Genomic DNA, 25,000 nt, shown 5'->3' on the forward strand with positions numbered 1-25,000 from the left:
ACTAGGCCCAGAGCCTACGGCCACACCACACTGAATGCGCCCGATCTCGTCTGATCTCGGAAGCTAAGCAGTGTCGGGCCTAGTTAGTACCTGGATGGGAGACCACCTGGGAATACCAGGTGCTGTAGGCTTTTTTGTGCTCCAAGTTCAGGAAGTGAGCCATTTCACAATTGCCTTTCAAAACTGCAAGGTCTAGCCGACTAGATGCTTAAAAGTACAAACTCACTAGGCCCAGAGCCTACGGCCACACCACACTGAATGCGCCCGATCTCGGAAGCTAAGCAGGGTCGGGCCTAGTTAGTACCTGGATGGGAGACTGCCTGGGAATACCAGGTGCTGTAGGCTTTTTTTGTGCTCCATGATTAGTAATTGCGCAACTTCTCAATTATTTTTCAAATTTGGTATGTTTCCAAAATAATTGTATCCCGTTTTATAGCGGAAATGTTGGACAACATCATGAGGGCTGGAGCTACCTTTTTACATAGAATTAGCATACAGGTAGTGTGTTCATGGGTAATAAATCAACTTTCACATGTAATGCAGTACAGAGAATATTGAGTCCTTCAAGAGGCATGAAAGAAAACCATTGTTGTGTTGATTGTTCTCTCCACCTCCCTGCAACAGACACAGGATGGATGAATTAAAGTTATCCTACCAGACATAGGAGTCCTGAATGGGCCCACCAGTCTTATATATCTCGCCTGATCGAGCCTGATCGAGCGATGAGCGTGGTATCATGTTGCAAGTGGCTGCATGGCTTAGCTTACTAAATGCAAATGCATAAGAGTAATATTCTTAGCATTCCTAGAGCCTACGGCCACACCACACTGAATGCACCCGATCTCGACTGATCTCGGAAGTTAAGCAGTGTCAGGCCTAGTTAGTACCTGGATGGGAGACCGCCTGGGAATACCAGGTGCTGTAGGCTTTTTTGTGCTCCAAGTTCAGGAAGTGAGCCCTTTCTCAATTGCCTTTTAAAACTGCAAGGTCTAGCCGACTAGATGCTTAAAAGTACAAAACTCACTAGGCCCAGAGCCTACGGCCACACCACACTGAATGTGCCTGATCTCGTCTGATCTCAGAAGCTAAGCAGTGTCGGGCCTAGTTAGTACCTGGATGGAAGACCGCCTGGGAATACCAGGTGCTGTAGGCTTTTTTGTACTCCAAGTTCAGGAAGTGAGCCATTTCTCAATTGCCTTTCAAAACTGCAAGGTCTAGCCGACTAGATGCTTAAAAGTACAAAACTCACAAGAACCAGAGCCTACGGCCACACCACACTGAATGCGCCCGATCTCGTCTGATCTCGGAAGCTAAGCAGTGTCGGGCCTCGTTAGTACCTGGATGGGAGACCGCCTGGGAATACCAGGTGCTGTAGGCTTTTTTGTGCTCCAAGTTCAGGAAGTGAGCCATTTCTCAATTGCCTTTCAAAACTGCAAGGTCTAGCTGACTAGATGCTTAAAAGTACAAAACTCACTAGTCCCAGAGCCTACGGCCACACCACACTGATTGCGCCCGATCTCGTCTGATCTCGGAAGCTAAGCAGTGTCGGGCCTAGTTAGTACCTGGATGGGAGACCACCTGGGAATACCAGGTGCTGTAGGCTTTTTTGTGCTCCAAGTTCAGGAAGTGAGCCATTTCACAATTGCCTTTCAAAACTGCAAGGTCTAGCCGACTAGATGCTTAAAAGTACAAAACTCACTAGGCCCAGAGCCTACGGCCACACCACACTGAATGTGCCCGATCTCGGAAGCTAAGCAGGGTCAGGCCTAGATAGTACCTGGATGGGAGACTGCCTGGGAATACCAGGTGCTGTAGGCTTTTTTGTGCTCCATGATTAGTAATTGCGCAACTTCTCAATTATTTTTCAAATTTGGTATGTTTCCAAAATAATTGTATCCCGTTTTATAGCGGAAATGTTGGACAACATCATGAGGTCTGGAGCTACCTTTTTACATAGAATTAGCATACAGGTAGTGTGTTCATGGGTAATAAATCGACTTTCACATGTAATGCAGTACAGAGAATATTGAGTCCTTCAAGAGGCATGAAAGAAAACCATTATTGTGTTGATTGTTCTCTCCACCTCCCTGCAACAGACACAGGATGGATGAATTAAAGTTATCCTACCAGACATAGGAGTCCTGAATGGGCCCACCAGTCTTATATATCTCGCCTGATCGAGCCTGATCGAGCGATGAGCGTGGTATCATGTTGCAAGTGGCTGCATGGCTTAGCTTACTAAATGCAAATGCATAAGAGTAATATTCTTAGCATTCCTAGAGCCTACGGCCACACCACACTGAATGCACCCGATCTCGTCTGATCTCGGAAGTTAAGCAGTGTCAGGCCTAGTTAGTACCTGGATGGGAGACCGCCTGGGAATACCAGGTGCTGTAGGCTTTTTTGTGCTCCAAGTTCAGGAAGTGAGCCCTTTCTCAATTGCCTTTTAAAACTGCAAGGTCTAGCCGACTAGATGCTTAAAAGTACAACACTCACTAGGCCCAGAGCCTACGGCCACACCACACTGAATGCGCCTGATCTCGTCTGATCTCAGAAGCTAAGCAGTGTCGGGCCTAGTTAGTACCTGGATGGGAGACCGCCTGGGAATACCAGGTGCTGTAGGCTTTTTTGTACTCCAAGTTCAGGAAGTGAGCCATTTCTCAATTGCCTTTCAAAACTGCAAGGTCTAGCCGACTAGATGCTTAAAAGTACAAAACTCACTAGGCCCAGAGCCTACGGCCACACCACACTGAATGCGCCCGATCTCGTCTGATCTCGGAAGCTAAGCAGTGTCGGGCCTAGTTAGTACCTGGATGGGAGACCACCTGGGAATACCAGGTGCTGTAGGCTTTTTTGTGCTCCAAGTTCAGGAAGTGAGCCATTTCACAATTGCCTTTCAAAACTGCAAGGTCTAGCCGACTAGATGCTTAAAAGTACAAACTCACTAGGCCCAGAGCCTACGGCCACACCACACTGAATGCGCCCGATCTCGGAAGCTAAGCAGGGTCGGGCCTAGTTAGTACCTGGATGGGAGACTGCCTGGGAATACCAGGTGCTGTAGGCTTTTTTTGTGCTCCATGATTAGTAATTGCGCAACTTCTCAATTATTTTTCAAATTTGGTATGTTTCCAAAATAATTGTATCCCGTTTTATAGCGGAAATGTTGGACAACATCATGAGGGCTGGAGCTACCTTTTTACATAGAATTAGCATACAGGTAGTGTGTTCATGGGTAATAAATCAACTTTCACATGTAATGCAGTACAGAGAATATTGAGTCCTTCAAGAGGCATGAAAGAAAACCATTATTGTGTTGATTGTTCTCTCCACCTCCCTGCAACAGACACAGGATGGATGAATTAAAGTTATCCTACCAGACATAGGAGTCCTGAATGGGCCCACCAGTCTTATATATCTCGCCTGATCGAGCCTGATCGAGCGATGAGCGTGGTATCATGTTGCAAGTGGCTGCATGGCTTAGCTTACTAAATGCAAATGCATAAGAGTAATATTCTTAGCATTCCTAGAGCCTACGGCCACACCACACTGAATGCACCCGATCTCGTCTGATCTCGGAAGTTAAGCAGTGTCAGGCCTAGTTAGTACCTGGATGGGAGACCGCCTGGGAATACCAGGTGCTGTAGGCTTTTTTGTGCTCCAAGTTCAGGAAGTGAGCCCTTTCTCAATTGCCTTTTAAAACTGCAAGGTCTAGCCGACTAGATGCTTAAAAGTACAACACTCACTAGGCCCAGAGCCTACGGCCACACCACACTGAATGCGCCTGATCTCGTCTGATCTCAGAAGCTAAGCAGTGTCGGGCCTAGTTAGTACCTGGATGGGAGACCGCCTGGGAATACCAGGTGCTGTAGGCTTTTTTGTACTCCAAGTTCAGGAAGTGAGCCATTTCTCAATTGCCTTTCAAAACTGCAAGGTCTAGCCGACTAGATGCTTAAAAGTACAAAACTCACTAGGCCCAGAGCCTACGGCCACACCACACTGAATGCGCCCGATCTCGTCTGATCTCGGAAGCTAAGCAGTGTCGGGCCTAGTTAGTACCTGGATGGGAGACCACCTGGGAATACCAGGTGCTGTAGGCTTTTTTGTGCTCCAAGTTCAGGAAGTGAGCCATTTCACAATTGCCTTTCAAAACTGCAAGGTCTAGCCGACTAGATGCTTAAAAGTACAAACTCACTAGGCCCAGAGCCTACGGCCACACCACACTGAATGCGCCCGATCTCGGAAGCTAAGCAGGGTCGGGCCTAGTTAGTACCTGGATGGGAGACTGCCTGGGAATACCAGGTGCTGTAGGCTTTTTTTGTGCTCCATGATTAGTAATTGCGCAACTTCTCAATTATTTTTCAAATTTGGTATGTTTCCAAAATAATTGTATCCCGTTTTATAGCGGAAATGTTGGACAACATCATGAGGGCTGGAGCTACCTTTTTACATAGAATTAGCATACAGGTAGTGTGTTCATGGGTAATAAATCAACTTTCACATGTAATGCAGTACAGAGAATATTGAGTCCTTCAAGAGGCATGAAAGAAAACCATTATTGTGTTGATTGTTCTCTCCACCTCCCTGCAACAGACACAGGATGGATGAATTAAAGTTATCCTACCAGACATAGGAGTCCTGAATGGGCCCACCAGTCTTATATATCTCGCCTGATCGAGCCTGATCGAGCGATGAGCGTGGTATCATGTTGCAAGTGGCTGCATGGCTTAGCTTACTAAATGCAAATGCATAAGAGTAATATTCTTAGCATTCCTAGAGCCTACGGCCACACCACACTGAATGCACCCGATCTCGACTGATCTCGGAAGTTAAGCAGTGTCAGGCCTAGTTAGTACCTGGATGGGAGACCGCCTGGGAATACCAGGTGCTGTAGGCTTTTTTGTGCTCCAAGTTCAGGAAGTGAGCCCTTTCTCAATTGCCTTTTAAAACTGCAAGGTCTAGCCGACTAGATGCTTAAAAGTACAAAACTCACTAGGCCCAGAGCCTACGGCCACACCACACTGAATGTGCCTGATCTCGTCTGATCTCAGAAGCTAAGCAGTGTCGGGCCTAGTTAGTACCTGGATGGAAGACCGCCTGGGAATACCAGGTGCTGTAGGCTTTTTAGTACTCCAAGTTCAGGAAGTGAGCCATTTCTCAATTGCCTTTCAAAACTGCAAGGTCTAGCCGACTAGATGCTTAAAAGTACAAAACTCACAAGGACCAGAGCCTACGGCCACACCACACTGAATGCGCCCGATCTCGTCTGATCTCGGAAGCTAAGCAGTGTCGGGCCTCGTTAGTACCTGGATGGGAGACCGCCTGGGAATACCAGGTGCTGTAGGCTTTTTTGTGCTCCAAGTTCAGGAAGTGAGCCATTTCTCAATTGCCTTTCAAAACTGCAAGGTCTAGCTGACTAGATGCTTAAAAGTACAAAACTCACTAGGCCCAGAGCCTACGGCCACACCACACTGATTGCGCCCGATCTCGTCTGATCTCGGAAGCTAAGCAGTGTCGGGCCTAGTTAGTACCTGGATGGGAGACCACCTGGGAATACCAGGTGCTGTAGGCTTTTTTTGTGCTCCAAGTTCAGGAAGTGAGCCATTTCACAATTGCCTTTCAAAACTGCAAGGTCTAGCCGACTAGATGCTTAAAAGTACAAAACTCACTAGGCCCAGAGCCTACGGCCACACCACACTGAATGTGCCCGATCTCGGAAGCTAAGCAGGGTCAGGCCTAGTTAGTACCTGGATGGGAGACTGCCTGGGAATACCAGGTGCTGTAGGCTTTTTTGTGCTCCATGATTAGTAATTGCGCAACTTCTCAATTATTTTTCAAATTTGGTATGTTTCCAAAATAATTGTATCCCGTTTTATAGCGGAAATGTTGGACAACATCATGAGGGCTGGAGCTACCTTTTTACATAGAATTAGCATACAGGTAGTGTGTTCATGGGTAATAAATCGACTTTCACATGTAATGCAGTACAGAGAATATTGAGTCCTTCAAGAGGCATGAAAGAAAACCATTATTGTGTTGATTGTTCTCTCCACCTCCCTGCAACAGACACAGGATGGATGAATTAAAGTTATCCTACCAGACATAGGAGTCCTGAATGGGCCCACCAGTCTTATATATCTCGCCTGATCGAGCCTGATCGAGCGATGAGCGTGGTATCATGTTGCAAGTGGCTGCATGGCTTAGCTTACTAAATGCAAATGCATAAGAGTAATATTCTTAGCATTCCTAGAGCCTACGGCCACACCACACTGAATGCACCCGATCTTGTCTGATCTCGGAAGTTAAGCAGTGTCAGGCCTAGTTACTACCTGGATGGGAGACCGCCTGGGAATACCAGGTGCTGTAGGCTTTTTTGTGCTCCAAGTTCAGGAAGTGAGCCCTTTCTCAATTGCCTTTTAAAACTGCAAGGTCTAGCCGACTAGATGCTTAAAAGTACAACACTCACTAGGCCCAGAGCCTACGGCCACACCACACTGAATGCGCCTGATCTCGTCTGATCTCAGAAGCTAAGCAGTGTCGGGCCTAGTTAGTACCTGGATGGGAGACCGCCTGGGAATACCAGGTGCTGTAGGCTTTTTTGTACTCCAAGTTCAGGAAGTGAGCCATTTCTCAATTGCCTTTCAAAACTGCAAGGTCTAGCCGACTAGATGCTTAAAAGTACAAAACTCACTAGGCCCAGAGCCTACGGCCACACCACACTGAATGCGCCCGATCTCGTCTGATCTCGGAAGCTAAGCAGTGTCGGGCCTAGTTAGTACCTGGATGGGAGACCACCTGGGAATACCAGGTGCTGTAGGCTTTTTTGTGCTCCAAGTTCAGGAAGTGAGCCATTTCACAATTGCCTTTCAAAACTGCAAGGTCTAGCCGACTAGATGCTTAAAAGTACAAACTCACTAGGCCCAGAGCCTACGGCCACACCACACTGAATAATGCGCCGGATCTCGCAAGCTAAGCAGGGTCGGGCCTAGTTAGTACCTGGATGGGAGACTGCCTGGGAATACCAGGTGCTGTAGGCTTTTTTTGTGCTCCATGATTAGTAATTGCGCAACTTCTCAATTATTTTTCAAATTTGGTATGTTTCCAAAATAATTGTATCCCGTTTTATAGCGGAAATGTTGGACAACATCATGAGGGCTGGAGCTACCTTTTTACATAGAATTAGCATACAGGTAGTGTGTTCATGGGTAATAAATCAACTTTCACATGTAATGCAGTACAGAGAATATTGAGTCCTTCAAGAGGCATGAAAGAAAACCATTATTGTGTTGATTGTTCTCTCCACCTCCCTGCAACAGACACAGGATGGATGAATTAAAGTTATCCTACCAGACATAGGAGTCCTGAATGGGCCCACCAGTCTTATATATCTCGCCTGATCGAGCCTGATCGAGCGATGAGCGTGGTATCATGTTGCAAGTGGCTGCATGGCTTAGCTTACTAAATGCAAATGCATAAGAGTAATATTCTTAGCATTCCTAGAGCCTACGGCCACACCACACTGAATGCACCCGATCTCGACTGATCTCGGAAGTTAAGCAGTGTCAGGCCTAGTTAGTACCTGGATGGGAGACTGCCTGGGAATACCAGGTGCTGTAGGCTTTTTTGTGCTCCAAGTTCAGGAAGTGAGCCCTTTCTCAATTGCCTTTTAAAACTGCAAGGTCTAGCCGACTAGATGCTTAAAAGTACAAAACTCACTAGGCCCAGAGCCTACGGCCACACCACACTGAATGTGCCTGATCTCGTCTGATCTCAGAAGCTAAGCAGTGTCGGGCCTAGTTAGTACCTGGATGGAAGACCGCCTGGGAATACCAGGTGCTGTAGGCTTTTTTGTACTCCAAGTTCAGGAAGTGAGCCATTTCTCAATTGCCTTTCAAAACTGCAAGGTCTAGCCGACTAGATGCTTAAAAGTACAAAACTCACAAGAACCAGAGCCTACGGCCACACCACACTGAATGCGCCCGATCTCGTCTGATCTCGGAAGCTAAGCAGTGTCGGGCCTCGTTAGTACCTGGATGGGAGACCGCCTGGGAATACCAGGTGCTGTAGGCTTTTTTGTGCTCCAAGTTCAGGAAGTGAGCCATTTCTCAATTGCCTTTCAAAACTGCAAGGTCTAGCTGACTAGATGCTTAAAAGTACAAAACTCACTAGGCCCAGAGCCTACGGCCACACCACACTGATTGCGCCCGATCTCGTCTGATCTCGGAAGCTAAGCAGTGTCGGGCCTAGTTAGTACCTGGATGGGAGACCACCTGGGAATACCAGGTGCTGTAGGCTTTTTTGTGCTCCAAGTTCAGGAAGTGAGCCATTTCACAATTGCCTTTCAAAACTGCAAGGTCTAGCCGACTAGATGCTTAAAAGTACAAAACTCACTAGGCCCAGAGCCTACGGCCACACCACACTGAATGTGCCCGATCTCGGAAGCTAAGCAGGGTCAGGCCTAGTTAGTACCTGGATGGGAGACTGCCTGGGAATACCAGGTGCTGTAGGCTTTTTTGTGCTCCATGATTAGTAATTGCGCAACTTCTCAATTATTTTTCAAATTTGGTATGTTTCCAAAATAATTGTATCCCGTTTTATAGCGGAAATGTTGGACAACATCATGAGGTCTGGAGCTACCTTTTTACATAGAATTAGCATACAGGTAGTGTGTTCATGGGTAATAAATCGACTTTCACATGTAATGCAGTACATAGAATATTGAGTCCTTCAAGAGGCATGAAAGAAAACCATTATTGTGTTGATTGTTCTCTCCACCTCCCTGCAACAGACACAGGATGGATGAATTAAAGTTATCCTACCAGACATAGGAGTCCTGAATGGGCCCACCAGTCTTATATATCTCGCCTGATCGAGCCTGATCGAGCGATGAGCGTGGTATCATGTTGCAAGTGGCTGCATGGCTTAGCTTACTAAATGCAAATGCATAAGAGTAATATTCTTAGCATTCCTAGAGCCTACGGCCACACCACACTGAATGCACCCGATCTCGTCTGATCTCGGAAGTTAAGCAGTGTCAGGCCTAGTTAGTACCTGGATGGGAGACCGCCTGGGAATACCAGGTGCTGTAGGCTTTTTTGTGCTCCAAGTTCAGGAAGTGAGCCCTTTCTCAATTGCCTTTTAAAACTGCAAGGTCTAGCCGACTAGATGCTTAAAAGTACAACACTCACTAGGCCCAAAGCCTACGGCCACACCACACTGAATGCGCCTGATCTCGTCTGATCTCAGAAGCTAAGCAGTGTCGGGCCTAGTTAGTACCTGGATGGGAGACCGCCTGGGAATACCAGGTGCTGTAGGCTTTTTTGTACTCCAAGTTCAGGAAGTGAGCCATTTCTCAATTGCCTTTCAAAACTGCAAGGTCTAGCCGACTAGATGCTTAAAAGTACAAAACTCACTAGGCCCAGAGCCTACGGCCACACCACACTGAATGCGCCCGATCTCGTCTGATCTCGGAAGCTAAGCAGTGTCGGGCCTAGTTAGTACCTGGATGGGAGACCACCTGGGAATACCAGGTGCTGTAGGCTTTTTTGTGCTCCAAGTTCAGGAAGTGAGCCATTTCACAATTGCCTTTCAAAACTGCAAGGTCTAGCCGACTAGATGCTTAAAAGTACAAACTCACTAGGCCCAGAGCCTACGGCCACACCACACTGAATGCACCCGATCTCGGAAGCTAAGCAGGGTCGGGCCTAGTTAGTACCTGGATGGGAGACTGCCTGGGAATACCAGGTGCTGTAGGCTTTTTTTGTGCTCCATGATTAGTAATTGCGCAACTTCTCAATTATTTTTCAAATTTGGTATGTTTCCAAAATAATTGTATCCCGTTTTATAGCGGAAATGTTGGACAACATCATGAGGGCTGGAGCTACCTTTTTACATAGAATTAGCATACAGGTAGTGTGTTCATGGGTAATAAATCAACTTTCACATGTAATGCAGTACAGAGAATATTGAGTCCTTCAAGAGGCATGAAAGAAAACCATTATTGTGTTGATTGTTCTCTCCACCTCCCTGCAACAGACACAGGATGGATGAATTAAAGTTATCCTACCAGACATAGGAGTCCTGAATGGGCCCACCAGTCTTATATATCTCGCCTGATCGAGCCTGATCGAGCGATGAGCGTGGTATCATGTTGCAAGTGGCTGCATGGCTTAGCTTACTAAATGCAAATGCATAAGAGTAATATTCTTAGCATTCCTAGAGCCTACGGCCACACCACACTGAATGCACCCGATCTCGACTGATCTCGGAAGTTAAGCAGTGTCAGGCCTAGTTAGTACCTGGATGGGAGACCGCCTGGGAATACCAGGTGCTGTAGGCATTTTTGTGCTCCAAGTTCAGGAAGTGAGCCCTTTCTCAATTGCCTTTTAAAACTGCAAGGTCTAGCCGACTAGATGCTTAAAAGTACAAAACTCACTAGGCCCAGAGCCTACGGCCACACCACACTGAATGTGCCTGATCTCGTCTGATCTCAGAAGCTAAGCAGTGTCGGGCCTAGTTAGTACCTGGATGGAAGACCGCCTGGGAATACCAGGTGCTGTAGGCTTTTTTGTACTCCAAGTTCAGGAAGTGAGCCATTTCTCAATTGCCTTTCAAAACTGCAAGGTCTAGCCGACTAGATGCTTAAAAGTACAAAACTCACAAGGACCAGAGCCTACGGCCACACCACACTGAATGCGCCCGATCTCGTCTGATCTCGGAAGCTAAGCAGTGTCGGGCCTCGTTAGTACCTGGATGGGAGACCGCCTGGGAATACCAGGTGCTGTAGGCTTTTTTGTGCTCCAAGTTCAGGAAGTGAGCCATTTCTCAATTGCCTTTCAAAACTGCAAGGTCTAGCTGACTAGATGCTTAAAAGTACAAAACTCACTAGGCCCAGAGCCTACGGCCACACCACACTGATTGCGCCCGATCTCGTCTGATCTCGGAAGCTAAGCAGTGTCGGGCCTAGTTAGTACCTGGATGGGAGACCACCTGGGAATACCAGGTGCTGTAGGCTTTTTTGTGCTCCAAGTTCAGGAAGTGAGCCATTTCACAATTGCCTTTCAAAACTGCAAGGTCTAGCCGACTAGATGCTTAAAAGTACAAAACTCACTAGGCCCAGAGCCTACGGCCACACCACGCTGAATGTGCCCGATCTCGGAAGCTAAGCAGGGTCAGGCCTAGTTAGTACCTGGATGGGAGACTGCCTGGGAATACCAGGTGCTGTAGGCTTTTTTGTGCTCCATGATTAGTAATTGCGCAACTTCTCAATTATTTTTCAAATTTGGTATGTTTCCAAAATAATTGTATCCCGTTTTATAGCGGAAATGTTGGACAACATCATGAGGGCTGGAGCTACCTTTTTACATAGAATTAGCATACAGGTAGTGTGTTCATGGGTAATAAATCGACTTTCACATGTAATGCAGTACAGAGAATATTGAGTCCTTCAAGAGGCATGAAAGAAAACCATTATTGTGTTGATTGTTCTCTCCACCTCCCTGCAACAGACACAGGATGGATGAATTAAAGTTATCCTACCAGACATAGGAGTCCTGAATGGGCCCACCAGTCTTATATATCTCGCCTGATCGAGCCTGATCGAGCGATGAGCGTGGTATCATGTTGCAAGTGGCTGCATGGCTTAGCTTACTAAATGCAAATGCATAAGAGTAATATTCTTAGCATTCCTAGAGCCTACGGCCACACCACACTGAATGCACCCGATCTCGTCTGATCTCGGAAGTTAAGCAGTGTCAGGCCTAGTTAGTACCTGGATGGGAGACCGCCTGGGAATACCAGGTGCTGTAGGCTTTTTTGTGCTCCAAGTTCAGGAAGTGAGCCCTTTCTCAATTGCCTTTTAAAACTGCAAGGTCTAGCCGACTAGATGCTTAAAAGTACAACACTCACTAGGCCCAGAGCCTACGGCCACACCACACTGAATGCGCCTGATCTCGTCTGATCTCAGAAGCTAAGCAGTGTCGGGTCTAGTTAGTACCTGGATGGGAGACCGCCTGGGAATACCAGGTGCTGTAGGCTTTTTTGTACTCCAAGTTCAGGAAGTGAGCCATTTCTCAATTGCCTTTCAAAACTGCAAGGTCTAGCCGACTAGATGCTTAAAAGTACAAAACTCACTAGGCCCAGAGCCTACGGCCACACCACACTGAATGCGCCCGATCTCGTCTGATCTCGGAAGCTAAGCAGTGTCGGGCCTAGTTAGTACCTGGATGGGAGACCACCTGGGAATACCAGGTGCTGTAGGCTTTTTTGTGCTCCAAGTTCAGGAAGTGAGCCAGTTCACAATTTCCTTTCAAAACTGCAAGGTCTAGCCGACTAGATGCTTAAAAGTACAAACTCACTAGGCCCAGAGCCTACGGCCACACCACACTGAATGCGCCCGATCTCGGAAGCTAAGCAGGGTCGGGCCTAGTTAGTACCTGGATGGGAGACTGCCTGGGAATACCAGGTGCTGTAGGCTTTTTTTGTGCTCCATGATTAGTAATTGCGCAACTTCTCAATTATTTTTCAAATTTGGTATGTTTCCAAAATAATTGTATCCCGTTTTATAGCGGAAATGTTGGACAACATCATGAGGGCTGGAGCTACCTTTTTACATAGAATTACCATACAGGTAGTGTGTTCATGGGTAATAAATCAACTTTCACATGTAATGCAGTACAGAGAATATTGAGTCCTTCAAGAGGCATGAAAGAAAACCATTATTGTGTTGATTGTTCTCTCCACCTCCCTGCAACAGACACAGGATGGATGAATTAAAGTTATCCTACCAGACATAGGAGTCCTGAATGGGCCCACCAGTCTTATATATCTCGCCTGATCGAGCCTGATCGAGCGATGAGCGTGGTATCATGTTGCAAGTGGCTGCATGGCTTAGCTTACTAAATGCAAATGCATAAGAGTAATATTCTTAGCATTCCTAGAGCCTACGGCCACACCACACTGAATGCACCCGATCTCGACTGATCTCGGAAGTTAAGCAGTGTCAGGCCTAGTTAGTACCTGGATGGGAGACCGCCTGGGAATACCAGGTGCTGTAGGCTTTTTTGTGCTCCAAGTTCAGGAAGTGAGCCCTTTCTCAATTGCCTTTTAAAACTGCAAGGTCTAGCCGACTAGATGCTTAAAAGTACAAAACTCACTAGGCCCAGAGCCTACGGCCACACCACACTGAATGTGCCTGATCTCGTCTGATCTCAGAAGCTAAGCAGTGTCGGGCCTAGTTAGTACCTGGATGGAAGACCGCCTGGGAATACCAGGTGCTGTAGGCTTTTTTGTACTCCAAGTTCAGGAAGTGAGCCATTTCTCAATTGCCTTTCAAAACTGCAAGGTCTAGCCGACTAGATGCTTAAAAGTACAAAACTCACAAGGACCAGAGCCTACGGCCACACCACACTGAATGCGCCCGATCTCGTCTGATCTCGGAAGCTAAGCAGTGTCGGGCCTCGTTAGTACCTGGATGGGAGACCGCCTGGGAATACCAGGTGCTGTAGGCTTTTTTGTGCTCCAAGTTCAGGAAGTGAGCCATTTCTCAATTGCCTTTCAAAACTGCAAGGTCTAGCTGACTAGATGCTTAAAAGTACAAAACTCACTAGGCCCAGAGCCTACGGCCACACCACACTGATTGCGCCCGATCTCGTCTGATCTCGGAAGCTAAGCAGTGTCGGGCCTAGTTAGTACCTGGATGGGAGACCACCTGGGAATACCAGGTGCTGTAGGCTTTTTTGTGCTCCAAGTTCAGGAAGTGAGCCATTTCACAATTGCCTTTCAAAACTGCAAGGTCTAGCCGACTAGATGCTTAAAAGTACAAAACTCACTAGGCCCAGAGCCTACGGCCACACCACGCTGAATGTGCCCGATCTCGGAAGCTAAGCAGGGTCAGGCCTAGTTAGTACCTGGATGGGAGACTGCCTGGGAATACCAGGTGCTGTAGGCTTTTTTGTGCTCCATGATTAGTAATTGCGCAACTTCTCAATTATTTTTCAAATTTGGTATGTTTCCAAAATAATTGTATCCCGTTTTATAGCGGAAATGTTGGACAACATCATGAGGGCTGGAGCTACCTTTTTACATAGAATTAGCATACAGGTAGTGTGTTCATGGGTAATAAATCGACTTTCACATGTAATGCAGTACAGAGAATATTGAGTCCTTCAAGAGGCATGAAAGAAAACCATTATTGTGTTGATTGTTCTCTCCACCTCCCTGCAACAGACACAGGATGGATGAATTAAAGTTATCCTACCAGACATAGGAGTCCTGAATGGGCCCACCAGTCTTATATATCTCGCCTGATCGAGCCTGATCGAGCGATGAGCGTGGTATCATGTTGCAAGTGGCTGCATGGCTTAGCTTACTAAATGCAAATGCATAAGAGTAATATTCTTAGCATTCCTAGAGCCTACGGCCACACCACACTGAATGCACCCGATCTCGTCTGATCTCGGAAGTTAAGCAGTGTCAGGCCTAGTTAGTACCTGGATGGGAGACCGCCTGGGAATACCAGGTGCTGTAGGCTTTTTTGTGCTCCAAGTTCAGGAAGTGAGCCCTTTCTCAATTGCCTTTTAAAACTGCAAGGTCTAGCCGACTAGATGCTTAAAAGTACAACACTCACTAGGCCCAGAGCCTACGGCCACACCACACTGAATGCGCCTGATCTCGTCTGATCTCAGAAGCTAAGCAGTGTCGGGTCTAGTTAGTACCTGGATGGGAGACCGCCTGGGAATACCAGGTGCTGTAGGCTTTTTTGTACTCCAAGTTCAGGAAGTGAGCCATTTCTCAATTGCCTTTCAAAACTGCAAGGTCTAGCCGACTAGATGCTTAAAAGTACAAAACTCACTAGGCCCAGAGCCTACGGCCACACCACACTGAATGCGCCCGATCTCGTCTGATCTCGGAAGCTAAGCAGTGTCGGGCCTAGTTAGTACCTGGATGGGAGACCACCTGGGAATACCAGGTGCTGTAGGCTTTTTTGTGCTCCAAGTTCAGGAAGTGAGCCAGTTCACAATTGCCTTTCAAAACTGCAAGGTCTAGCCGACTAGATGCTTAAAAGTACAAACTCACTAGGCCCAGAGCCTACGGCCACACCACACTGAATGCGCCCGATCTCGGAAGCTAAGCAGGGTCGGGCCTAGTTAGTACCTGGATGGGAGACTGCCTGGGAATACCAGGTGCTGTAGGCTTTTTTTGTGCTCCATGATTAGTAATTGCGCAACTTCTCAATTATTTTTCAAATTTGGTATGTTTCCAAAATAATTGTATCCCGTTTTATAGCGGAAATGTTGGACAACATCATGAGGGCTGGAGCTACCTTTTTACATAGAATTAGCATACAGGTAGTGTGTTCATGGGTAATAAATCAACTTTCACATGTAATGCAGTACAGAGAATATTGAGTCCTTCAAGAGGCATGAAAGAAAACCATTATTGTGTTGATTGTTCTCTCCACCTCCCTGCAACAGACACAGGATGGATGAATTAAAGTTATCCTACCAGACATAGGAGTCCTGAATGGGCCCACCAGTCTTATATATCTCGCCTGATCGAGCCTGATCGAGCGATGAGCGTGGTATCATGTTGCAAGTGGCTGCATGGCTTAGCTTACTAAATGCAAATGCATAAGAGTAATATTCTTAGCATTCCTAGAGCCTACGGCCACACCACACTGAATGCACCCGATCTCGACTGATCTCGGAAGTTAAGCAGTGTCAGGCCTAGTTAGTACCTGGATGGGAGACCGCCTGGGAATACCAGGTGCTGTAGGCTTTTTTGTGCTCCAAGTTCAGGAAGTGAGCCCTTTCTCAATTGCCTTTTAAAACTGCAAGGTCTAGCCGACTAGATGCTTAAAAGTACAAAACTCACTAGGCCCAGAGCCTACGGCCACACCACACTGAATGTGCCTGATCTCGTCTGATCTCAGAAGCTAAGCAGTGTCGGGCCTAGTTAGTACCTGGATGGAAGACCGCCTGGGAATACCAGGTGCTGTAGGCTTTTTTGTACTCCAAGTTCAGGAAGTGAGCCATTTCTCAATTGCCTTTCAAAACTGCAAGGTCTAGCCGACTAGATGCTTAAAAGTACAAAACTCACAAGGACCAGAGCCTACGGCCACACCACACTGAATGCGCCCGATCTCGTCTGATCTCGGAAGCTAAGCAGTGTCGGGCCTCGTTAGTACCTGGATGGGAGACCGCCTGGGAATACCAGGTGCTGTAGGCTTTTTTGTGCTCCAAGTTCAGGAAGTGAGCCATTTCTCAATTGCCTTTCAAAACTGCAAGGTCTAGCTGACTAGATGCTTAAAAGTACAAAACTCACTAGGCCCAGAGCCTACGGCCACACCACACTGATTGCGCCCGATCTCGTCTGATCTCGGAAGCTAAGCAGTGTCGGGCCTAGTTAGTACCTGGATGGGAGACCACCTGGGAATACCAGGTGCTGTAGGCTTTTTTGTGCTCCAAGTTCAGGAAGTGAGCCATTTCACAATTGCCTTTCAAAACTGCAAGGTCTAGCCGACTAGATGCTTAAAAGTACAAAACTCACTAGGCCCAGAGCCTACGGCCACACCACACTGAATGTGCCCGATCTCGGAAGCTAAGCAGGGTCAGGCCTAGTTAGTACCTGGATGGGAGACTGCCTGGGAATACCAGGTGCTGTAGGCTTTTTTGTGCTCCATGATTAGTAATTGCGCAACTTCTCAATTATTTTTCAAATTTGGTATGTTTCCAAAATAATTGTATCCCGTTTTATAGCGGAAATGTTGGACAACATCATGAGGGCTGGAGCTACCTTTTTACATAGAATTAGCATACAGGTAGTGTGTTCATGGGTAATAAATCGACTTTCACATGTAATGCAGTACAGAGAATATTGAGTCCTTCAAGAGGCATGAAAGAAAACCATTATTGTGTTGATTGTTCTCTCCACCTCCCTGCAACAGACACAGGATGGATGAATTAAAGTTATCCTACCAGACATAGGAGTCCTGAATGGGCCCACCAGTCTTATATATCTCGCCTGATCGAGCCTGATCGAGCGATGAGCGTGGTATCATGTTGCAAGTGGCTGCATGGCTTAGCTTACTAAATGCAAATGCATAAGAGTAATATTCTTAGCATTCATAGAGCCTACGGCCACACCACACTGAATGCACCCGATCTCGTCTGATCTCGGAAGTTAAGCAGTGTCAGGCCTAGTTACTACCTGGATGGGAGACCGCCTGGGAATACCAGGTGCTGTAGGCTTTTTTGTGCTCCAAGTTCAGGAAGTGAGCCCTTTCTCAATTGCCTTTTAAAACTGCAAGGTCTAGCCGACTAGATGCTTAAAAGTACAACACTCACTAGGCCCAGAGCCTACGGCCACACCACACTGAATGCGCCTGATCTCGTCTGATCTCAGAAGCTAAGCAGTGTTGGGCCTAGTTAGTACCTGGATGGGAGACCGCCTGGGAATACCAGGTGCTGTAGGCTTTTTTGTACTCCAAGTTCAGGAAGTGAGCCATTTCTCAATTGCCTTTCAAAACTGCAAGGTCTAGCCGACTAGATGCTTAAAAGTACAAAACTCACTAGGCCCAGAGCCTACGGCCACACCACACTGAATGCGCCCGATCTCGTCTGATCTCGGAAGCTAAGCAGTGTCGGGCCTAGTTAGTACCTGGATGGGAGACCACCTGGGAATACCAGGTGCTGTAGGCTTTTTTGTGCTCCAAGTTCAGGAAGTGAGCCATTTCACAATTGCCTTTCAAAACTGCAAGGTCTAGCCGACTAGATGCTTAAAAGTACAAACTCACTAGGCCCAGAGCCTACGGCCACACCACACTGAATAATGCGCCCGATCTCGGAAGCTAAGCAGGGTCGGGCCTAGTTAGTACCTGGATGGGAGACTGCCTGGGAATACCAGGTGCTGTAGGCTTTTTTTGTGCTCCATGATTAGTAATTGCGCAACTTCTCAATTATTTTTCAAATTTGGTATGTTTCCAAAATAATTGTATCCCGTTTTATAGCGGAAATGTTGGACAACATCATGAGGGCTGGAGCTACCTTTTTACATAGAATTAGCATACAGGTAGTGTGTTCATGGGTAATAAATCAACTTTCACATGTAATGCAGTACAGAGAATATTGAGTCCTTCAAGAGGCATGAAAGAAAACCATTATTGTGTTGATTGTTCTCTCCACCTCCCTGCAACAGACACAGGATGGATGAATTAAAGTTATCCTACCAGACATAGGAGTCCTGAATGGGCCCACCAGTCTTATATATCTCGCCTGATCGAGCCTGATCGAGCGATGAGCGTGGTATCATGTTGCAAGTGGCTGCATGGCTTAGCTTACTAAATGCAAATACATAAGAGTAATATTCTTAGCATTCCTAGAGCCTACGGCCACACCACACTGAATGCACCCGATCTCGTCTGATCTCGGAAGTTAAGCAGTGTCAGGCCTAGTTAGTACCTGGATGGGAGACCGCCTGGGAATACCAGGTGCTGTAGGCTTTTTTGTGCTCCAAGTTCAGGAAGTGAGCCCTTTCTCAATTGCCTTTTAAAACTGCAAGGTCTAGCCGACTAGATGCTTAAAAGTACAACACTCACTAGGCCCAGAGCCTACGGCCACACCACACTGAATGCGCCTGATCTCGTCTGATCTCAGAAGCTAAGCAGTGTCGGGGCTAGTTTGTACCTGGATGGGAGACCGCCTGGGAATACCAGGTGCTGTAGGCTTTTTTGTACTCCAAGTTCAGGAAGTGAGCCATTTCTCAATTGCCTTTCAAAACTGCAAGGTCTAGCCGACTAGATGCTTAAAAGTACAAAACTCACTAGGCCCAGAGCCTACGGCCACACCACACTGAATGCGCCCGATCTCGTCTGATCTCGGAAGCTAAGCAGTGTCGGGCCTAGTTAGTACCTGGATGGGAGACCACCTGGGAATACCAGGTGCTGTAGGCTTTTTTGTGCTCCAAGTTCAGGAAGTGAGCCATTTCACAATTGCCTTTCAAAACTGCAAGGTCTAGCCGACTAGATGCTTAAAAGTACAAACTCACTAGGCCCAGAGCCTACGGCCACACCACACTGAATGCGCCCGATCTCGGAAGCTAAGCAGGGTCGGGCCTAGTTAGTACCTGGATGGGAGACTGCCTGGGAATACCAGGTGCTGTAGGCTTTTTTTGTGCTCCATGATTAGTAATTGCGCAACTTCTCAATTATTTTTCAAATTTGGTATGTTTCCAAAATAATTGTATCCCGTTTTATAGCGGAAATGTTGGACAACATCATGAGGGCTGGAGCTACCTTTTTACATAGAATTAGCATACAGGTAGTGTGTTCATGGGTAATAAATCAACTTTCACATGTAATGCAGTACAGAGAATATTGAGTCCTTCAAGAGGCATGAAAGAAAACCATTATTGTGTTGATTGTTCTCTCCACCTCCCTGCAACAGACACAGGATGGATGAATTAAAGTTATCCTACCAGACATAGGAGTCCTGAATGGGCCCACCAGTCTTATATATCTCGCCTGATCGAGCCTGATCGAGCGATGAGCGTGGTATCATGTTGCAAGTGGCTGCATGGCTTAGCTTACTAAATGCAAATGCATAAGAGTAATATTCTTAGCATTCCTAGAGCCTACGGCCACACCACACTGAATGCACCCGATCTCGACTGATCTCGGAAGTTAAGCAGTGTCAGGCCTAGTTAGTACCTGGATGGGAGACCGCCTGGGAATACCAGGTGCTGTAGGCTTTTTTGTGCTCCAAGTTCAGGAAGTGAGCCCTTTCTCAATTGCCTTTTAAAACTGCAAGGTCTAGCCGACTAGATGCTTAAAAGTACAAAACTCACTAGGCCCAGAGCCTACGGCCACACCACACTGAATGTGCCTGATCTCGTCTGATCTCAGAAGCTAAGCAGTGTCGGGCCTAGTTAGTACCTGGATGGAAGACCGCCTGGGAATACCAGGTGCTGTAGGCTTTTTTGTGCTCCAAGTTCAGGAAGTGAGCCCTTTCTCAATTGCCTTTTAAAACTGCAAGGTCTAGCCGACTAGATGCTTAAAAGTACAAAACTCACTAGGCCCAGAGCCTACGGCCACACCACACTGAATGTGCCTGATCTCGTCTGATCTCAGAAGCTAAGCAGTGTCGGGCCTAGTTAGTACCTGGATGGAAGACCGCCTGGGAATACCAGGTGCTGTAGGCTTTTTTGTACTCCAAGTTCAGGAAGTGAGCCATTTCTCAATTGCCTTTCAAAACTGCAAGGTCTAGCCGACTAGATGCTTAAAAGTACAAAACTCACAAGGACCAGAGCCTACGGCCACACCACACTGAATGCGCCCGATCTCGTCTGATCTCGGAAGCTAAGCAGTGTCGGGCCTCGTTAGTACCTGGATGGGAGACCGCCTGGGAATACCAGGTGCTGTAGGCTTTTTTGTGCTCCAAGTTCAGGAAGTGAGCCATTTCTCAATTGCCTTTCAAAACTGCAAGGTCTAGCTGACTAGATGCTTAAAAGTACAAAACTCACTAGGCCCAGAGCCTACGGCCACACCACACTGATTGCGCCCGATCTCGTCTGATCTCGGAAGCTAAGCAGTGTCGGGCCTAGTTAGTACCTGGATGGGAGACCACCTGGGAATACCAGGTGCTGTAGGCTTTTTTGTGCTCCAAGTTCAGGAAGTGAGCCATTTCACAATTGCCTTTCAAAACTGCAAGGTCTAGCCGACTAGATGCTTAAAAGTACAAAACTCACTAGGCCCAGAGCCTACGGCCACACCACACTGAATGTGCCCGATCTCGGAAGCTAAGCAGGGTCAGGCCTAGTTAGTACCTGGATGGGAGACTGCCTGGGAATACCAGGTGCTGTAGGCTTTTTTGTGCTCCATGATTAGTAATTGCGCAACTTCTCAATTATTTTTCAAATTTGGTATGTTTCCAAAATAATTGTATCCCGTTTTATAGCGGAAATGTTGGACAACATCATGAGGGCTGGAGCTACCTTTTTACATAGAATTAGCATACAGGTAGTGTGTTCATGGGTAATAAATCGACTTTCACATGTAATGCAGTACAGAGAATATTGAGTCCTTCAAGAGGCATGAAAGAAAACCATTATTGTGTTGATTGTTCTCTCCACCTCCCTGCAACAGACACAGGATGGATGAATTAAAGTTATCCTACCAGACATAGGAGTCCTGAATGGGCCCACCAGTCTTATATATCTCGCCTGATCGAGCCTGATCGAGCGATGAGCGTGGTATCATGTTGCAAGTGGCTGCATGGCTTAGCTTACTAAATGCAAATGCATAAGAGTAATATTCTTAGCATTCATAGAGCCTACGGCCACACCACACTGAATGCACCCGATCTCGTCTGATCTCGGAAGTTAAGCAGTGTCAGGCCTAGTTACTACCTGGATGGGAGACCGCCTGGGAATACCAGGTGCTGTAGGCTTTTTTGTGCTCCAAGTTCAGGAAGTGAGCCCTTTCTCAATTGCCTTTTAAAACTGCAAGGTCTAGCCGACTAGATGCTTAAAAGTACAACACTCACTAGGCCCAGAGCCTACGGCCACACCACACTGAATGCGCCTGATCTCGTCTGATCTCAGAAGCTAAGCAGTGTTGGGCCTAGTTAGTACCTGGATGGGAGACCGCCTGGGAATACCAGGTGCTGTAGGCTTTTTTGTACTCCAAGTTCAGGAAGTGAGCCATTTCTCAATTGCCTTTCAAAACTGCAAGGTCTAGCCGACTAGATGCTTAAAAGTACAAAACTCACTAGGCCCAGAGCCTACGGCCACACCACACTGAATGCGCCCGATCTCGTCTGATCTCGGAAGCTAAGCAGTGTCGGGCCTAGTTAGTACCTGGATGGGAGACCACCTGGGAATACCAGGTGCTGTAGGCTTTTTTGTGCTCCAAGTTCAGGAAGTGAGCCATTTCACAATTGCCTTTCAAAACTGCAAGGTCTAGCCGACTAGATGCTTAAAAGTACAAACTCACTAGGCCCAGAGCCTACGGCCACACCACACTGAATAATGCGCCCGATCTCGGAAGCTAAGCAGGGTCGGGCCTAGTTAGTACCTGGATGGGAGACTGCCTGGGAATACCAGGTGCTGTAGGCTTTTTTTGTGCTCCATGATTAGTAATTGCGCAACTTCTCAATTATTTTTCAAATTTGGTATGTTTCCAAAATAATTGTATCCCGTTTTATAGCGGAAATGTTGGACAACATCATGAGGGCTGGAGCTACCTTTTTACATAGAATTAGCATACAGGTAGTGTGTTCATGGGTAATAAATCAACTTTCACATGTAATGCAGTACAGAGAATATTGAGTCCTTCAAGAGGCATGAAAGAAAACCATTATTGTGTTGATTGTTCTCTCCACCTCCCTGCAACAGACACAGGATGGATGAATTAAAGTTATCCTACCAGACATAGGAGTCCTGAATGGGCCCACCAGTCTTATATATCTCGCCTGATCGAGCCTGATCGAGCGATGAGCGTGGTATCATGTTGCAAGTGGCTGCATGGCTTAGCTTACTAAATGCAAATGCATAAGAGTAATATTCTTAGCATTCCTAGAGCCTACGGCCACACCACACTGAATGCACCCGATCTCGTCTGATCTCGGAAGTTAAGCAGTGTCAGGCCTAGTTAGTACCTGGATGGGAGACCGCCTGGGAATACCAGGTGCTGTAGGCTTTTTTGTGCTCCAAGTTCAGGAAGTGAGCCCTTTCTCAATTGCCTTTTAAAACTGCAAGGTCTAGCCGACTAGATGCTTAAAAGTACAACACTCACTAGGCCCAGAGCCTACGGCCACACCACACTGAATGCGCCTGATCTCGTCTGATCTCAGAAGCTAAGCAGTGTCGGGCCTAGTTAGTACCTGGATGGGAGACCGCCTGGGAATACCAGGTGCTGTAGGCTTTTTTGTACTCCAAGTTCAGGAAGTGAGCCATTTCTCAATTGCCTTTCAAAACTGCAAGGTCTAGCCGACTAGATGCTTAAAAGTACAAAACTCACTAGGCCCAGAGCCTACGGCCACACCACACTGAATGCGCCCGATCTCGTCTGATCTCGGAAGCTAAGCAGTGTCGGGCCTAGTTAGTACCTGGATGGGAGACCACCTGGGAATACCAGGTGCTGTAGGCTTTTTTGTGCTCCAAGTTCAGGAAGTGAGCCATTTCACAATTGCCTTTCAAAACTGCAAGGTCTAGCCGACTAGATGCTTAAAAGTACAAACTCACTAGGCCCAGAGCCTACGGCCACACCACACTGAATGCGCCCGATCTCGGAAGCTAAGCAGGGTCGGGCCTAGTTAGTACCTGGATGGGAGACTGCCTGGGAATACCAGGTGCTGTAGGCTTTTTTTGTGCTCCATGATTAGTAATTGCGCAACTTCTCAATTATTTTTCAAATTTGGTATGTTTCCAAAATAATTGTATCCCGTTTTATAGCGGAAATGTTGGACAACATCATGAGGGCTGAAGCTACCTTTTTACATAGAATTAGCATACAGGTAGTGTGTTCATGGGTAATAAATCAACTTTCACATGTAATGCAGTACAGAGAATATTGAGTCCTTCAAGAGGCATGAAAGAAAACCATTATTGTGTTGATTGTTCTCTCCACCTCCCTGCAACAGACACAGGATGGATGAATTAAAGTTATCCTACCAGACATAGGAGTCCTGAATGGGCCCACCAGTCTTATATATCTCGCCTGATCGAGCCTGATCGAGCGATGAGCGTGGTATCATGTTGCAAGTGGCTGCATGGCTTAGCTTACTAAATGCAAATGCATAAGAGTAATATTCTTAGCATTCCTAGAGCCTACGGCCACACCACACTGAATGCACCCGATCTCGACTGATCTCGGAAGTTAAGCAGTGTCAGGCCTAGTTAGTACCTGGATGGGAGACCGCCTGGGAATACCAGGTGCTGTAGGCTTTTTTGTGCTCCAAGTTCAGGAAGTGAGCCCTTTCTCAATTGCCTTTTAAAACTGCAAGGTCTAGCCGACTAGATGCTTAAAAGTACAAAACTCACTAGGCCCAGAGCCTACGGCCACACCACACTGAATGTGCCTGATCTCGTCTGATCTCAGAAGCTAAGCAGTGTCGGGCCTAGTTAGTACCTGGATGGAAGACCGCCTGGGAATACCAGGTGCTGTAGGCTTTTTTGTACTCCAAGTTCAGGAAGTGAGCCATTTCTCAATTGCCTTTCAAAACTGCAAGGTCTAGCCGACTAGATGCTTAAAAGTACAAAACTCACAAGGACCAGAGCCTACGGCCACACCACACTGAATGCGCCCGATCTCGTCTGATCTCGGAAGCTAAGCAGTGTCGGGCCTCGTTAGTACCTGGATGGGAGACCGCCTGGGAATACCAGGTGCTGTAGGCTTTTTTGTGCTCCAAGTTCAGGAAGTGAGCCATTTCTCAATTGCCTTTCAAAACTGCAAGGTCTAGCTGACTAGATGCTTAAAAGTACAAAACTCACTAGGCCCAGAGCCTACGGCCACACCACACTGATTGCGCCCGATCTCGTCTGATCTCGGAAGCTAAGCAGTGTCGGGCCTAGTTAGTACCTGGATGGGAGACCACCTGGGAATACCAGGTGCTGTAGGCTTTTTTGTGCTCCAAGTTCAGGAAGTGAGCCATTTCACAATTGCCTTTCAAAACTGCAAGGTCTAGCCGACTAGATGCTTAAAAGTACAAAACTCACTAGGCCCAGAGCCTACGGCCACACCACACTGAATGTGCCCGATCTCGGAAGCTAAGCAGGGTCAGGCCTAGTTAGTACCTGGATGGGAGACTGCCTGGGAATACCAGGTGCTGTAGGCTTTTTTGTGCTCCATGATTAGTAATTGCGCAACTTCTCAATTATTTTTCAAATTTGGTAGGTTTCCAAAATAATTGTATCCCGTTTTATAGCGGAAATGTTGGACAACATCATGAGGGCTGGAGCTACCTTTTTACATAGAATTAGCATACAGGTAGTGTGTTCATGGGTAATA

At 47.1% G+C, this 25,000-nt stretch overlaps 64 non-coding genes and 18 pseudogenes across 64 annotated transcripts; all 82 read left to right on the forward strand.

Moving 5' to 3' along the window:
• Positions 1–12: 12 nt before the first annotated feature.
• LOC138549349 (5S ribosomal RNA) lies at positions 13–131 on the forward strand. The gene has a single exon (XR_011293131.1). It is a non-coding gene; the product is annotated as a 5S ribosomal RNA (ribosomal RNA).
• Positions 132–236: 105 nt separating this feature from the next.
• On the forward strand, positions 237–345 carry LOC138543523 (5S ribosomal RNA; annotated as a pseudogene).
• Positions 346–809: 464 nt separating this feature from the next.
• LOC138538689 (5S ribosomal RNA) lies at positions 810–928 on the forward strand. The gene has a single exon (XR_011286779.1). It is a non-coding gene; the product is annotated as a 5S ribosomal RNA (ribosomal RNA).
• Positions 929–1,034: 106 nt separating this feature from the next.
• Positions 1,035–1,153, forward strand: LOC138539896 (5S ribosomal RNA). Its single transcript, XR_011287957.1, has one exon. It is a non-coding gene; the product is annotated as a 5S ribosomal RNA (ribosomal RNA).
• A 106-nt stretch (positions 1,154–1,259) lies between these two features.
• Positions 1,260–1,378, forward strand: LOC138550246 (5S ribosomal RNA). The gene has a single exon (XR_011294003.1). It is a non-coding gene; the product is annotated as a 5S ribosomal RNA (ribosomal RNA).
• Positions 1,379–1,484: 106 nt separating this feature from the next.
• Positions 1,485–1,603, forward strand: LOC138547946 (5S ribosomal RNA). The gene has a single exon (XR_011291769.1). It is a non-coding gene; the product is annotated as a 5S ribosomal RNA (ribosomal RNA).
• Positions 1,604–1,709: 106 nt separating this feature from the next.
• LOC138546672 (5S ribosomal RNA) lies at positions 1,710–1,818 on the forward strand (annotated as a pseudogene).
• Positions 1,819–2,281: 463 nt separating this feature from the next.
• LOC138549046 (5S ribosomal RNA) lies at positions 2,282–2,400 on the forward strand. Its single transcript, XR_011292833.1, has one exon. It is a non-coding gene; the product is annotated as a 5S ribosomal RNA (ribosomal RNA).
• Positions 2,401–2,506: 106 nt separating this feature from the next.
• On the forward strand, positions 2,507–2,625 carry LOC138541780 (5S ribosomal RNA). The gene has a single exon (XR_011289777.1). It is a non-coding gene; the product is annotated as a 5S ribosomal RNA (ribosomal RNA).
• A 106-nt stretch (positions 2,626–2,731) lies between these two features.
• LOC138549360 (5S ribosomal RNA) lies at positions 2,732–2,850 on the forward strand. The gene has a single exon (XR_011293142.1). It is a non-coding gene; the product is annotated as a 5S ribosomal RNA (ribosomal RNA).
• Positions 2,851–2,955: 105 nt separating this feature from the next.
• LOC138543525 (5S ribosomal RNA) lies at positions 2,956–3,064 on the forward strand (annotated as a pseudogene).
• Positions 3,065–3,528: 464 nt separating this feature from the next.
• LOC138549047 (5S ribosomal RNA) lies at positions 3,529–3,647 on the forward strand. Its single transcript, XR_011292834.1, has one exon. It is a non-coding gene; the product is annotated as a 5S ribosomal RNA (ribosomal RNA).
• Positions 3,648–3,753: 106 nt separating this feature from the next.
• LOC138541792 (5S ribosomal RNA) lies at positions 3,754–3,872 on the forward strand. The gene has a single exon (XR_011289788.1). It is a non-coding gene; the product is annotated as a 5S ribosomal RNA (ribosomal RNA).
• Positions 3,873–3,978: 106 nt separating this feature from the next.
• Positions 3,979–4,097, forward strand: LOC138549371 (5S ribosomal RNA). The gene has a single exon (XR_011293153.1). It is a non-coding gene; the product is annotated as a 5S ribosomal RNA (ribosomal RNA).
• A 105-nt stretch (positions 4,098–4,202) lies between these two features.
• On the forward strand, positions 4,203–4,311 carry LOC138543526 (5S ribosomal RNA; annotated as a pseudogene).
• Positions 4,312–4,775: 464 nt separating this feature from the next.
• On the forward strand, positions 4,776–4,894 carry LOC138538691 (5S ribosomal RNA). Its single transcript, XR_011286781.1, has one exon. It is a non-coding gene; the product is annotated as a 5S ribosomal RNA (ribosomal RNA).
• A 106-nt stretch (positions 4,895–5,000) lies between these two features.
• On the forward strand, positions 5,001–5,119 carry LOC138539897 (5S ribosomal RNA). The gene has a single exon (XR_011287958.1). It is a non-coding gene; the product is annotated as a 5S ribosomal RNA (ribosomal RNA).
• A 106-nt stretch (positions 5,120–5,225) lies between these two features.
• On the forward strand, positions 5,226–5,344 carry LOC138550247 (5S ribosomal RNA). The gene has a single exon (XR_011294004.1). It is a non-coding gene; the product is annotated as a 5S ribosomal RNA (ribosomal RNA).
• A 106-nt stretch (positions 5,345–5,450) lies between these two features.
• Positions 5,451–5,569, forward strand: LOC138547948 (5S ribosomal RNA). Its single transcript, XR_011291771.1, has one exon. It is a non-coding gene; the product is annotated as a 5S ribosomal RNA (ribosomal RNA).
• A 107-nt stretch (positions 5,570–5,676) lies between these two features.
• On the forward strand, positions 5,677–5,785 carry LOC138546409 (5S ribosomal RNA; annotated as a pseudogene).
• Positions 5,786–6,248: 463 nt separating this feature from the next.
• LOC138542226 (5S ribosomal RNA) lies at positions 6,249–6,367 on the forward strand. Its single transcript, XR_011290213.1, has one exon. It is a non-coding gene; the product is annotated as a 5S ribosomal RNA (ribosomal RNA).
• A 106-nt stretch (positions 6,368–6,473) lies between these two features.
• On the forward strand, positions 6,474–6,592 carry LOC138541803 (5S ribosomal RNA). Its single transcript, XR_011289799.1, has one exon. It is a non-coding gene; the product is annotated as a 5S ribosomal RNA (ribosomal RNA).
• Positions 6,593–6,698: 106 nt separating this feature from the next.
• On the forward strand, positions 6,699–6,817 carry LOC138549382 (5S ribosomal RNA). Its single transcript, XR_011293164.1, has one exon. It is a non-coding gene; the product is annotated as a 5S ribosomal RNA (ribosomal RNA).
• A 681-nt stretch (positions 6,818–7,498) lies between these two features.
• Positions 7,499–7,617, forward strand: LOC138541753 (5S ribosomal RNA). The gene has a single exon (XR_011289752.1). It is a non-coding gene; the product is annotated as a 5S ribosomal RNA (ribosomal RNA).
• A 106-nt stretch (positions 7,618–7,723) lies between these two features.
• On the forward strand, positions 7,724–7,842 carry LOC138539899 (5S ribosomal RNA). The gene has a single exon (XR_011287960.1). It is a non-coding gene; the product is annotated as a 5S ribosomal RNA (ribosomal RNA).
• Positions 7,843–7,948: 106 nt separating this feature from the next.
• LOC138550248 (5S ribosomal RNA) lies at positions 7,949–8,067 on the forward strand. The gene has a single exon (XR_011294005.1). It is a non-coding gene; the product is annotated as a 5S ribosomal RNA (ribosomal RNA).
• A 106-nt stretch (positions 8,068–8,173) lies between these two features.
• Positions 8,174–8,292, forward strand: LOC138547949 (5S ribosomal RNA). The gene has a single exon (XR_011291772.1). It is a non-coding gene; the product is annotated as a 5S ribosomal RNA (ribosomal RNA).
• Positions 8,293–8,398: 106 nt separating this feature from the next.
• Positions 8,399–8,507, forward strand: LOC138546411 (5S ribosomal RNA; annotated as a pseudogene).
• Positions 8,508–8,970: 463 nt separating this feature from the next.
• LOC138549048 (5S ribosomal RNA) lies at positions 8,971–9,089 on the forward strand. The gene has a single exon (XR_011292835.1). It is a non-coding gene; the product is annotated as a 5S ribosomal RNA (ribosomal RNA).
• A 106-nt stretch (positions 9,090–9,195) lies between these two features.
• LOC138541814 (5S ribosomal RNA) lies at positions 9,196–9,314 on the forward strand. Its single transcript, XR_011289810.1, has one exon. It is a non-coding gene; the product is annotated as a 5S ribosomal RNA (ribosomal RNA).
• Positions 9,315–9,420: 106 nt separating this feature from the next.
• Positions 9,421–9,539, forward strand: LOC138549393 (5S ribosomal RNA). The gene has a single exon (XR_011293175.1). It is a non-coding gene; the product is annotated as a 5S ribosomal RNA (ribosomal RNA).
• A 105-nt stretch (positions 9,540–9,644) lies between these two features.
• Positions 9,645–9,753, forward strand: LOC138543040 (5S ribosomal RNA; annotated as a pseudogene).
• A 464-nt stretch (positions 9,754–10,217) lies between these two features.
• Positions 10,218–10,336, forward strand: LOC138540706 (5S ribosomal RNA). The gene has a single exon (XR_011288743.1). It is a non-coding gene; the product is annotated as a 5S ribosomal RNA (ribosomal RNA).
• Positions 10,337–10,442: 106 nt separating this feature from the next.
• LOC138539900 (5S ribosomal RNA) lies at positions 10,443–10,561 on the forward strand. Its single transcript, XR_011287961.1, has one exon. It is a non-coding gene; the product is annotated as a 5S ribosomal RNA (ribosomal RNA).
• A 106-nt stretch (positions 10,562–10,667) lies between these two features.
• LOC138550249 (5S ribosomal RNA) lies at positions 10,668–10,786 on the forward strand. The gene has a single exon (XR_011294006.1). It is a non-coding gene; the product is annotated as a 5S ribosomal RNA (ribosomal RNA).
• Positions 10,787–10,892: 106 nt separating this feature from the next.
• Positions 10,893–11,011, forward strand: LOC138547950 (5S ribosomal RNA). Its single transcript, XR_011291773.1, has one exon. It is a non-coding gene; the product is annotated as a 5S ribosomal RNA (ribosomal RNA).
• Positions 11,012–11,117: 106 nt separating this feature from the next.
• LOC138545791 (5S ribosomal RNA) lies at positions 11,118–11,226 on the forward strand (annotated as a pseudogene).
• A 463-nt stretch (positions 11,227–11,689) lies between these two features.
• On the forward strand, positions 11,690–11,808 carry LOC138549049 (5S ribosomal RNA). Its single transcript, XR_011292836.1, has one exon. It is a non-coding gene; the product is annotated as a 5S ribosomal RNA (ribosomal RNA).
• Positions 11,809–11,914: 106 nt separating this feature from the next.
• Positions 11,915–12,033, forward strand: LOC138536735 (5S ribosomal RNA). Its single transcript, XR_011284900.1, has one exon. It is a non-coding gene; the product is annotated as a 5S ribosomal RNA (ribosomal RNA).
• A 106-nt stretch (positions 12,034–12,139) lies between these two features.
• On the forward strand, positions 12,140–12,258 carry LOC138549406 (5S ribosomal RNA). Its single transcript, XR_011293188.1, has one exon. It is a non-coding gene; the product is annotated as a 5S ribosomal RNA (ribosomal RNA).
• Positions 12,259–12,363: 105 nt separating this feature from the next.
• Positions 12,364–12,472, forward strand: LOC138543527 (5S ribosomal RNA; annotated as a pseudogene).
• Positions 12,473–12,936: 464 nt separating this feature from the next.
• Positions 12,937–13,055, forward strand: LOC138538692 (5S ribosomal RNA). Its single transcript, XR_011286782.1, has one exon. It is a non-coding gene; the product is annotated as a 5S ribosomal RNA (ribosomal RNA).
• Positions 13,056–13,161: 106 nt separating this feature from the next.
• LOC138539901 (5S ribosomal RNA) lies at positions 13,162–13,280 on the forward strand. Its single transcript, XR_011287962.1, has one exon. It is a non-coding gene; the product is annotated as a 5S ribosomal RNA (ribosomal RNA).
• Positions 13,281–13,386: 106 nt separating this feature from the next.
• On the forward strand, positions 13,387–13,505 carry LOC138550250 (5S ribosomal RNA). Its single transcript, XR_011294007.1, has one exon. It is a non-coding gene; the product is annotated as a 5S ribosomal RNA (ribosomal RNA).
• Positions 13,506–13,611: 106 nt separating this feature from the next.
• Positions 13,612–13,730, forward strand: LOC138547951 (5S ribosomal RNA). The gene has a single exon (XR_011291774.1). It is a non-coding gene; the product is annotated as a 5S ribosomal RNA (ribosomal RNA).
• A 106-nt stretch (positions 13,731–13,836) lies between these two features.
• Positions 13,837–13,945, forward strand: LOC138545792 (5S ribosomal RNA; annotated as a pseudogene).
• Positions 13,946–14,408: 463 nt separating this feature from the next.
• Positions 14,409–14,527, forward strand: LOC138549050 (5S ribosomal RNA). The gene has a single exon (XR_011292837.1). It is a non-coding gene; the product is annotated as a 5S ribosomal RNA (ribosomal RNA).
• Positions 14,528–14,633: 106 nt separating this feature from the next.
• LOC138536736 (5S ribosomal RNA) lies at positions 14,634–14,752 on the forward strand. Its single transcript, XR_011284901.1, has one exon. It is a non-coding gene; the product is annotated as a 5S ribosomal RNA (ribosomal RNA).
• Positions 14,753–14,858: 106 nt separating this feature from the next.
• LOC138549418 (5S ribosomal RNA) lies at positions 14,859–14,977 on the forward strand. Its single transcript, XR_011293200.1, has one exon. It is a non-coding gene; the product is annotated as a 5S ribosomal RNA (ribosomal RNA).
• A 105-nt stretch (positions 14,978–15,082) lies between these two features.
• On the forward strand, positions 15,083–15,191 carry LOC138543528 (5S ribosomal RNA; annotated as a pseudogene).
• Positions 15,192–15,655: 464 nt separating this feature from the next.
• Positions 15,656–15,774, forward strand: LOC138538693 (5S ribosomal RNA). Its single transcript, XR_011286783.1, has one exon. It is a non-coding gene; the product is annotated as a 5S ribosomal RNA (ribosomal RNA).
• A 106-nt stretch (positions 15,775–15,880) lies between these two features.
• Positions 15,881–15,999, forward strand: LOC138539902 (5S ribosomal RNA). The gene has a single exon (XR_011287963.1). It is a non-coding gene; the product is annotated as a 5S ribosomal RNA (ribosomal RNA).
• Positions 16,000–16,105: 106 nt separating this feature from the next.
• On the forward strand, positions 16,106–16,224 carry LOC138550251 (5S ribosomal RNA). Its single transcript, XR_011294008.1, has one exon. It is a non-coding gene; the product is annotated as a 5S ribosomal RNA (ribosomal RNA).
• A 106-nt stretch (positions 16,225–16,330) lies between these two features.
• LOC138547952 (5S ribosomal RNA) lies at positions 16,331–16,449 on the forward strand. The gene has a single exon (XR_011291775.1). It is a non-coding gene; the product is annotated as a 5S ribosomal RNA (ribosomal RNA).
• Positions 16,450–16,555: 106 nt separating this feature from the next.
• LOC138546412 (5S ribosomal RNA) lies at positions 16,556–16,664 on the forward strand (annotated as a pseudogene).
• A 463-nt stretch (positions 16,665–17,127) lies between these two features.
• Positions 17,128–17,246, forward strand: LOC138540635 (5S ribosomal RNA). The gene has a single exon (XR_011288676.1). It is a non-coding gene; the product is annotated as a 5S ribosomal RNA (ribosomal RNA).
• A 106-nt stretch (positions 17,247–17,352) lies between these two features.
• LOC138537016 (5S ribosomal RNA) lies at positions 17,353–17,471 on the forward strand. Its single transcript, XR_011285168.1, has one exon. It is a non-coding gene; the product is annotated as a 5S ribosomal RNA (ribosomal RNA).
• A 106-nt stretch (positions 17,472–17,577) lies between these two features.
• Positions 17,578–17,696, forward strand: LOC138549430 (5S ribosomal RNA). The gene has a single exon (XR_011293213.1). It is a non-coding gene; the product is annotated as a 5S ribosomal RNA (ribosomal RNA).
• A 105-nt stretch (positions 17,697–17,801) lies between these two features.
• Positions 17,802–17,913, forward strand: LOC138545857 (5S ribosomal RNA; annotated as a pseudogene).
• A 464-nt stretch (positions 17,914–18,377) lies between these two features.
• LOC138549051 (5S ribosomal RNA) lies at positions 18,378–18,496 on the forward strand. The gene has a single exon (XR_011292838.1). It is a non-coding gene; the product is annotated as a 5S ribosomal RNA (ribosomal RNA).
• A 106-nt stretch (positions 18,497–18,602) lies between these two features.
• On the forward strand, positions 18,603–18,721 carry LOC138541718 (5S ribosomal RNA). Its single transcript, XR_011289718.1, has one exon. It is a non-coding gene; the product is annotated as a 5S ribosomal RNA (ribosomal RNA).
• Positions 18,722–18,827: 106 nt separating this feature from the next.
• On the forward strand, positions 18,828–18,946 carry LOC138549441 (5S ribosomal RNA). Its single transcript, XR_011293224.1, has one exon. It is a non-coding gene; the product is annotated as a 5S ribosomal RNA (ribosomal RNA).
• A 105-nt stretch (positions 18,947–19,051) lies between these two features.
• LOC138543529 (5S ribosomal RNA) lies at positions 19,052–19,160 on the forward strand (annotated as a pseudogene).
• A 464-nt stretch (positions 19,161–19,624) lies between these two features.
• LOC138538694 (5S ribosomal RNA) lies at positions 19,625–19,743 on the forward strand. The gene has a single exon (XR_011286784.1). It is a non-coding gene; the product is annotated as a 5S ribosomal RNA (ribosomal RNA).
• A 106-nt stretch (positions 19,744–19,849) lies between these two features.
• Positions 19,850–19,968, forward strand: LOC138539903 (5S ribosomal RNA). The gene has a single exon (XR_011287964.1). It is a non-coding gene; the product is annotated as a 5S ribosomal RNA (ribosomal RNA).
• Positions 19,969–20,074: 106 nt separating this feature from the next.
• LOC138539906 (5S ribosomal RNA) lies at positions 20,075–20,193 on the forward strand. The gene has a single exon (XR_011287966.1). It is a non-coding gene; the product is annotated as a 5S ribosomal RNA (ribosomal RNA).
• A 106-nt stretch (positions 20,194–20,299) lies between these two features.
• LOC138550252 (5S ribosomal RNA) lies at positions 20,300–20,418 on the forward strand. The gene has a single exon (XR_011294009.1). It is a non-coding gene; the product is annotated as a 5S ribosomal RNA (ribosomal RNA).
• Positions 20,419–20,524: 106 nt separating this feature from the next.
• LOC138547953 (5S ribosomal RNA) lies at positions 20,525–20,643 on the forward strand. Its single transcript, XR_011291776.1, has one exon. It is a non-coding gene; the product is annotated as a 5S ribosomal RNA (ribosomal RNA).
• Positions 20,644–20,749: 106 nt separating this feature from the next.
• Positions 20,750–20,858, forward strand: LOC138546413 (5S ribosomal RNA; annotated as a pseudogene).
• A 463-nt stretch (positions 20,859–21,321) lies between these two features.
• LOC138540636 (5S ribosomal RNA) lies at positions 21,322–21,440 on the forward strand. Its single transcript, XR_011288677.1, has one exon. It is a non-coding gene; the product is annotated as a 5S ribosomal RNA (ribosomal RNA).
• A 106-nt stretch (positions 21,441–21,546) lies between these two features.
• On the forward strand, positions 21,547–21,665 carry LOC138537132 (5S ribosomal RNA). Its single transcript, XR_011285279.1, has one exon. It is a non-coding gene; the product is annotated as a 5S ribosomal RNA (ribosomal RNA).
• A 106-nt stretch (positions 21,666–21,771) lies between these two features.
• Positions 21,772–21,890, forward strand: LOC138549452 (5S ribosomal RNA). The gene has a single exon (XR_011293235.1). It is a non-coding gene; the product is annotated as a 5S ribosomal RNA (ribosomal RNA).
• A 105-nt stretch (positions 21,891–21,995) lies between these two features.
• On the forward strand, positions 21,996–22,107 carry LOC138545858 (5S ribosomal RNA; annotated as a pseudogene).
• Positions 22,108–22,571: 464 nt separating this feature from the next.
• Positions 22,572–22,690, forward strand: LOC138549052 (5S ribosomal RNA). Its single transcript, XR_011292839.1, has one exon. It is a non-coding gene; the product is annotated as a 5S ribosomal RNA (ribosomal RNA).
• Positions 22,691–22,796: 106 nt separating this feature from the next.
• On the forward strand, positions 22,797–22,915 carry LOC138541825 (5S ribosomal RNA). The gene has a single exon (XR_011289821.1). It is a non-coding gene; the product is annotated as a 5S ribosomal RNA (ribosomal RNA).
• A 106-nt stretch (positions 22,916–23,021) lies between these two features.
• Positions 23,022–23,140, forward strand: LOC138549463 (5S ribosomal RNA). The gene has a single exon (XR_011293246.1). It is a non-coding gene; the product is annotated as a 5S ribosomal RNA (ribosomal RNA).
• A 105-nt stretch (positions 23,141–23,245) lies between these two features.
• Positions 23,246–23,354, forward strand: LOC138543530 (5S ribosomal RNA; annotated as a pseudogene).
• A 464-nt stretch (positions 23,355–23,818) lies between these two features.
• Positions 23,819–23,937, forward strand: LOC138538695 (5S ribosomal RNA). The gene has a single exon (XR_011286785.1). It is a non-coding gene; the product is annotated as a 5S ribosomal RNA (ribosomal RNA).
• Positions 23,938–24,043: 106 nt separating this feature from the next.
• On the forward strand, positions 24,044–24,162 carry LOC138539907 (5S ribosomal RNA). The gene has a single exon (XR_011287967.1). It is a non-coding gene; the product is annotated as a 5S ribosomal RNA (ribosomal RNA).
• A 106-nt stretch (positions 24,163–24,268) lies between these two features.
• On the forward strand, positions 24,269–24,387 carry LOC138550253 (5S ribosomal RNA). The gene has a single exon (XR_011294010.1). It is a non-coding gene; the product is annotated as a 5S ribosomal RNA (ribosomal RNA).
• A 106-nt stretch (positions 24,388–24,493) lies between these two features.
• LOC138547955 (5S ribosomal RNA) lies at positions 24,494–24,612 on the forward strand. The gene has a single exon (XR_011291777.1). It is a non-coding gene; the product is annotated as a 5S ribosomal RNA (ribosomal RNA).
• Positions 24,613–24,718: 106 nt separating this feature from the next.
• LOC138546415 (5S ribosomal RNA) lies at positions 24,719–24,827 on the forward strand (annotated as a pseudogene).
• Positions 24,828–25,000: the final 173 nt, after the last annotated feature.

This window comes from Ambystoma mexicanum, unplaced genomic scaffold, assembly GCF_040938575.1.
Source record: "Ambystoma mexicanum isolate Mex_15411 unplaced genomic scaffold, UKY_AmexF1_1 Mex_scaf10, whole genome shotgun sequence".
Classification (NCBI taxonomy): Eukaryota; Metazoa; Chordata; class Amphibia; order Caudata; family Ambystomatidae; genus Ambystoma; species Ambystoma mexicanum.